Source organism: Schistocerca cancellata, chromosome 8 (assembly GCF_023864275.1).
Source record: "Schistocerca cancellata isolate TAMUIC-IGC-003103 chromosome 8, iqSchCanc2.1, whole genome shotgun sequence".
NCBI classification, from domain to species: domain Eukaryota; kingdom Metazoa; phylum Arthropoda; class Insecta; order Orthoptera; family Acrididae; genus Schistocerca; species Schistocerca cancellata.
Window position 1 is genome coordinate 581729241 of NC_064633.1, and position 7073 is coordinate 581736313.

At 45.8% G+C, this 7073-nt stretch overlaps 1 pseudogene; it reads left to right on the forward strand.

Moving 5' to 3' along the window:
- The first annotated feature begins 5783 nt into the window (after positions 1-5783).
- Positions 5784-5901, forward strand: LOC126096169 (5S ribosomal RNA; annotated as a pseudogene).
- Positions 5902-7073: the final 1172 nt, after the last annotated feature.

Genomic DNA, 7073 nt, shown 5'->3' on the forward strand with positions numbered 1-7073 from the left:
ACTAAGATTTTTGAATTCTTGTGGTAGCTTATTGAAAATGGATGCAGCAGTAGACTGCACAGCTTTCTGCAAAAGAGTTTAGGGAGTGCGATCCAAACGCAGATTGGATTTCTGCCTACTATTAACTGAGTGAAAGCTGATAATGTTAACAAGAAACGACAGTAAAGAATATATATACAGGGTGTGTCACCTAACGTTACCGCTGGATATATTTCGTAAACCACATCAAATACTGACGAACCGATTCCACAGACCGAACGTGAGGAGAGGGGCTAGTGTAATTGTTTAATACAAACCATACAAAAATGCACGGAAGTATGCTTTTTAAGGCAAACCTACGTTTTTTTAAATGGAACCACGTTAGTTTTGTTAGCACATCTGAGCATATAAACAAATACGTAATCAGTGACGTTTGTTGCATTGTAAAATGTTAATTACATCCGGAGATATTGTAACCTAAGGTTGACGCTTGAAACCGCCGACGTTCACCTGTGTGTTGTAACAAACACGGGCCACGGTCGGCGAGCAGCATCTGCAGGGACATGTTTACGATGACGACCGTGTTTACGAGTGTGGCTGTAGTGCACTGTTGTGGTTTGGTCTAGCTGTTGCAGTGTCCGCATGTAGCGCTTGCTGCTATTGTTACTCTGCATTCGTCTCCGCACGCAGACCAACTGTAGTACACCGTGTTACCAGACGTCTGTGATAGTGTATTGTTGTAGGAACTGTGACCATGGTGTATTCGAACTCTGAAAAGGCGGAGATGATACTCATCTATGGCGAGTGTCGACGAAATGCAGCTGAAGCCTGCAGGGTGTATGCAGAACGGTACCCGGACAGAGAGCATCCAACGTGCCGCACATTGCAAAACATCTACCGCCAAATGTATGCAACAGGTACGGTCGTAGCACGCAAACGGGTCTGTAACAGGCCCGTCACAGGAGAAGCGGGTGCAGTTGGTGTGTTAGCTGCTGTTGCCATGAACCCACACATGAGTACACGGGACATTGCGAGAGCCGGTGGACTGAGTCAAAGTAGTGTCATGCGCATACTGCATCGTCACCGCTTTCACCCGTTTCATGTGTCGCTACATCAGCAATCACATGGTGATGACTTTAATCATCGAGTGCAATTCTGTCGATGGGCATTAACAGAGAATGCGTTGCAGTTCTACCTGTTTACCGATGAAGCGGGTTTCACAAACCACGGGGCAGTGAATCTACGGAACATGCGTTACTGGTCCGTGAACAATCCTCGCTGGCTCAGACAGGTAGAGCGACAGCGACCGTGGACTGTAAATGTATGGTGCGGAATCATTGGCGACCACCTCATTGGTCCTCACTTCCTTGCAGGGACCCAAAGAGCTGCAACATACATCGCGTTTCTACAGAATGATCTGCCAACGTTGCTCGAAAATGTCCCACTGGAAACGCGTCGACGTATGTGGTATCAGCATGATGGTGCACCTGCACATTCCGCAATTAACACTAGGCGTTTCATAGGACGTGGAGGATGCATAAATTGGCCAGCCCATTCTCCTGATCTTACACCTCTGGACTTCTTTCTGTGGGGTACGTTAAAGGAGAATGTGTACCGTGATGTGCCTACAACCCCAGAGGATATGAAACAACGTATCGTGGCAGCCTGTGGCGAAATTACACCAGATGTACTGCGGCGTGTACGACATTCATTACGCCAGAGATCAATTGTGTGCAGCAAATGATGGCCACCACATTGAATATCTATTGTCCTGACATGTCGGGACACACTCTATTCCACTCCGTAATTGAAAACGGAAACCACGTGTGTACGTGTACCTCACCCCTCATGGTAATGTACATGTGCGTCAGTGAAAAAGACCAATAAAAAGGTGTTAGCATGTGGACGTAATGTGCTGTTCCAGTCTCTTCTGTACCTAAGGTCCATTACCGTTCCCTTTGGATCCCTACGTAATTCGGTGCTCTCCGATACGCACGATCGAACAGCGGAGGAGTGGTACTCAAGCGTCAACTTTAGGTTACAATATCTCCGGATGTAATTAACATTTTACAATGCAACAAACGGCACTGATTACGTATTTGTTTATATGTTTAGATGTGCTAACAAAACTAACGTCGTTGCATTTAAAAAAACGTAGGTTTGTGTTAAAAAACATACTTCCGTGCATTTTTGTATGGTTTGTATTAAACATTTACACTAGCCCCTCTCCTCACGTTCGTTGTGTGGAATCGGTTCGTCAGTATTTGATGTGGTTTACGAAATATATCCAGCGGTAATGTTAGGTGACTCACCCTGTATATAATACCGTATGACATAAGCGGATGAAAATAAGCGAAGTAGACTAATTTTTGTATCGAACAATCACTTTCTTCAAATACCGTACGAATAGTAGAAATGGTAGCATTAGGTCTTTGAACAGGGTCCTGAACGTGGGCTTTCCACGACAGTTTACTATCTATCTCAGTACCTAGAAACCTGAATTGTTCAGTTCCACTTATCATATGCCCATTCTGAGGGCATATCATTTATATATAAAAGGGACACGAGTAGCCCCAGCACTGATCCCTGGGGCACCCCTCCTTGGACCGTATCCCACTCACACTCCACACCACAGCCATTCTCAACTCTGTGAATAATGACCTTTTGCTGTCTGTTATTAAAGCAAAGAGGTGAACCAATTGTGAGCTACTGGCCGTACTCCATAGTGGTCCAGCTTCTGGAGCAGTATTTTGTGATCAACACAATCAGATGCCTTAGTTAAATTCAAAAGAATATGCCTAGCGTACGGAACCTTTTGCTTAATCCATCCAGTACCTCACAGAGAAAATAGAGCATTGTCAGTTGTTAAACGACTTCTGAAGCCGAATTGTACATTTCATAACAAATTATGTAATATAAAAGGATGAATTATCTTTTCAATAACTTTAGCAAACACTGATGGCATAGAAATAGGTCTAAAATAGTCTACAGTATCCCTTTCTCCATTTTTATAAAGTGGCTTTACTACCAAGTACTTGAATCGTTCAGGAAACTGACCATTCTTAAAGGAAAAATTACAAATATGGCTAAATACAGGGCTAACGTGTGCAGCACAGTACTTTAATGTTCTGCTAGGCACTCCATCATATCCATGAGAGTCCTTAGTTTTCAGTGATTTAATTATTGTTGCTTGGTTCCTCGCCGTATGCGTAACACCATCATCCATCGCCCGTGATGACTTTTGCGTCAAAATACGGGTCAATTTCTCACTGTTCTTTCAATTCCCGGTACACTGGCAAACTAGTAGCTGTCAGGTCGTCAGAAAACACAAACTAAACTAATTTTGCTACAACACGTTTCATCTTCAGATCTTCAATAAATATTCGTTGGCATGCAATCTAGGATATTCCACTCATTTCCAGAAATCCACCAGCTGTTCTAGAAACACCGATTCTTTCAATGTTTTCGTTCCTTCTGGAAGTCCAGGGACATACCGGTCGTTTGATATTTGGCAACTATTAGAACGAGAAAACGACTCGTAAACCCTTGCCTGGTTCAAAGCTTCCTCACCACAAGCTGTTCGAAGCATTCCTACAGTTTATGTTGCTTCTTTCCCTGGCAGAACCTGGTGTTAGTATGTCGGTTTTTTAGTGTCTGCCGTTGAAAGATCGCCGGACACGTGAAACATTTCCACACCAATGCTGCAAAGGCAAGTGATACAAAATCGTGTCTAGTGAAGGGTCGTCGGGCAGATGCGCAAAACTATAGACCTATATCTGTGACGTCGATCTGTTGTAGAATTTTGGAACATGTTTTTTGCTCGGGTATCATGTCGTTTTTGGAAACCCAGAATCTACTATGTAGGAATCAACATGGATTCCGGAAACAGCGATCGTGTGAGACCCAACTCGCTTTATTTGTTCATGAGACCCAGAAAATATTAGATACAGGCTCCCAGGTAGATGCTATTTTTCTTGACTTCCGGAAGGCGTTCGATACAGTTCCGCACTGTCGCCTGATAAACAAAGTAAGAGCCTACGGAATATCAGACCAGCTGTGTGGCTGGATTGAAGAGTTTTTAGCAAACAGAACACAGCATGTTGTTATCAACGGAGAGACGTCTACAGCCGTTAAAGTAACCTCTGGCGTGCCACAGGGGAGTGTTATGGGACCATTGCTTTTCACAATATATATAAATGACCTAGTAGATAGTGTCGGAAGTTCCATGCGGCTTTTCGCGGATGATGCTGTAGTATACAGAGAAGTTGCAGCATTAGAAAATTGTAGCGAAATGCAGGAAGATCTGCAGCGGATAGGGAGTGGCCGCTGACCCTTAACATAGACAAATGTAATGTATTGCGAATACATAGAAAGAAGGATCCTTTATTTTATGATTATATGATAGCGGAACAAACACTGGTAGCAGTTACTTCTGTAAAATATCTGGGAGTATGCGTGCGGAACGATTTGAAGTGGAATGATCATATAAAATTAATTGTTGGTAAGGCGGGTACCAGGTTGAGATTCATTGGGAGAGTCCTTAGAAAATGCAGTCCATCAACAAAGGAGGTGGCTTACAAAACACTCGTTCGACCTATACTTGAGTGTTGCCCATCAGTGTGGGATCCGTACCAGATCGGGTTGACGGAGGAGATAGAGAAGATCCAAAGAAGAGCGGCGCGTTTCGTCACAGGGTTATTTGGTAAGCGTGATAACGTTACGAATTTGTTTAGCAAACTCAAGTGGCAGACTTTGCAAGAGAGGCGCTCTGCATCACGGTGTAGCTTCCTGTCCAGGTTTCGAGAGGGTGCGTTTCTGGTTGAGGTATCGAATATGTTGCTTCCCCCTATTTATATCTCCCGAGGAGATCACGAATGTAAAATTAGAGAGATTCGAGCGCGCACGGAGGCTTTCCGGCAGTGGTTCTTCCCGCGAACCATACGCGACTGGAACAGGAAAGGGAGGTAATGACAGTGGCACGTAAAGTGCCCTCCGCCACACACCGTTGAGTGGCTTGCGGAGTATAAATGTAGATGTAGATGTAGATGTAGGCACGTAACGGGAGAACTCGAAACTACAGTTCTGCCAACTGCCAGAGAAAAATCTCGTTACTTTTGGATCCCGCCTCGTATGAGTTCAATCGTAACATCGTCATCATGTCACGGGTCAAGCTGACATCTGGTTTCGGACTGCTGAATCGACACCGTCTCGATTTCTACAAAGCTCGCTAACAGTTCTACGCGTATGCAAGGCAGCCGCTTTCAGACGACACAGCAGTCTATTCCGCTTTAGGTCTGTTGGCTGTGAAGAGTAAGCCACAAATGTTTGCGAGAGATATGGGGATAAAATTCGGTGTTTTCTCGCTCCAGTACCTCTCTCAGTTGGCGTGAATGTGAACAGACGCAGTGGATGGTGTCACTATAACGTGCCCTGTTTTCCTCTGCGGTTTCTCTGTCACTATCGTGCTCAGTACCCACACCGCCTACCAGATACCTGTCACCATTCCGTAGCTGCAGCACAAGTCCAGCGCCTTGGCCCCGCCTGTGCATAACAACCCCATCCCCATTAAACTAATGCGCCTCTGGAACAAACAACCCATTAGTCTGCGCCTTATCCAAAACCTCTCCGCACCGAAGAGCAGATTAAAGCTTTATCTGCTTCTCTTCGACATATCTCAGCTGTGTACCTTCTGCCCGACAGCGAAGCAGTATTTCTGTCACATTGTCTAACACTGTCCGTGCTTTCCTCATCCCTATACGAGTATGTCACTGTTTTCTCTAATTTGTTTCCATTTCTAACCTTGTGCCGACGGCCTTGCCGCAGTGGTAACGCCGGTTCCCGTTAGATCACCGAAGTTAAGCGCTGTCGGGCTGGGCTAGCACTTGGATGGGTGACCATCCGGTCTGCCGAGCGCTGTTGGCAAGCGGGGTGCACTCAGCCCTTGTGAGGCAAACTGAGGAGGTGCTTGATTAGGAAGTAGCGGCTCCGGTCTCGGAAACTGCCATACGGCCGGGAGAACGGTGTACTGACCACATCCCCCTCCATATCCGCATCCAGTAACGCCTAAGGCCTGAGGATGACAAGGCGGCCGGTCGGTACCGTTGGGTCTTCATGGCCTGCTCGGGAGGAGTTTTGATTTTTCCGCTAACCTTGTACTATTACTTCTTCCAATTGTAATGATTGGTAGCTACAGGGTGTTTCAAAAATGACCGGTATATTTGAAACGGCAATAAAAACTAAACGAGCAGCGATAGAAATACACCGTTTGTTGCAATATGCTTCGGACAACAGTACATTTTCAGGCCGACAAACTTTCGAAATTACAGTAGTTACAATTTTCAACAACAGATGGCGCTGCAAGTGATGTGAAAGATATAGAAGACAACGCAGTCTGTGGGTGCGCCATTCTGTACGTCGTCTTTCTGCTGTAAGCGTGTGCTGTTCACAGCGTGCAAGTGTGCTGTAGACAACATGGTTTATTCCTTAGAACAGAGGATTTTTCTGGTGTTGGAATTCCACCGCCTAGAACACAGTGTTGTTGCAACAAGACGAAGTTTTCAACGGAGGTTTAATGTAACCAAAGGACCGAAAAGCGATACAATAAAGGATCTGTTTGAAAAATTTCAACGGACTGGGAACGTGACGGATGAACGTGCTGGAAAGGTAGGGCGACCGCATACGGCAACCACAGAAGGCAACGCGCAGCTAGTGCAGCAGGTGATTCGACAGCGGCCTCGGGTTTCCGTTCGCCGTGTTGCAGCTGCGGCCCAAATGACGCCAACGTCCACGTATCGTCTCATGCGCCACAGTTTACACCTCTGTTGTTGTTGTGGTCTTCAGTCCTGAGACTGGTTTGATCTCTCTATCCATACAAAATTCAAACGCGGCAACCCCTCAGCGCCGCTACCATTGCTCCACGAGAGACATTCGCTAACGATATAGTGCACAGGATTGATGACGGCGATATGCATGTGGGCAGAATTTGGTTTACTGACGAAGCTTATTTTTACCTGGACGGCTTCGTCAATAAACTGAACTGGCGCATATGGGGAACCGAAAAGCCCCATGTTGCAGTCCCATCGTCCCTGCATCCT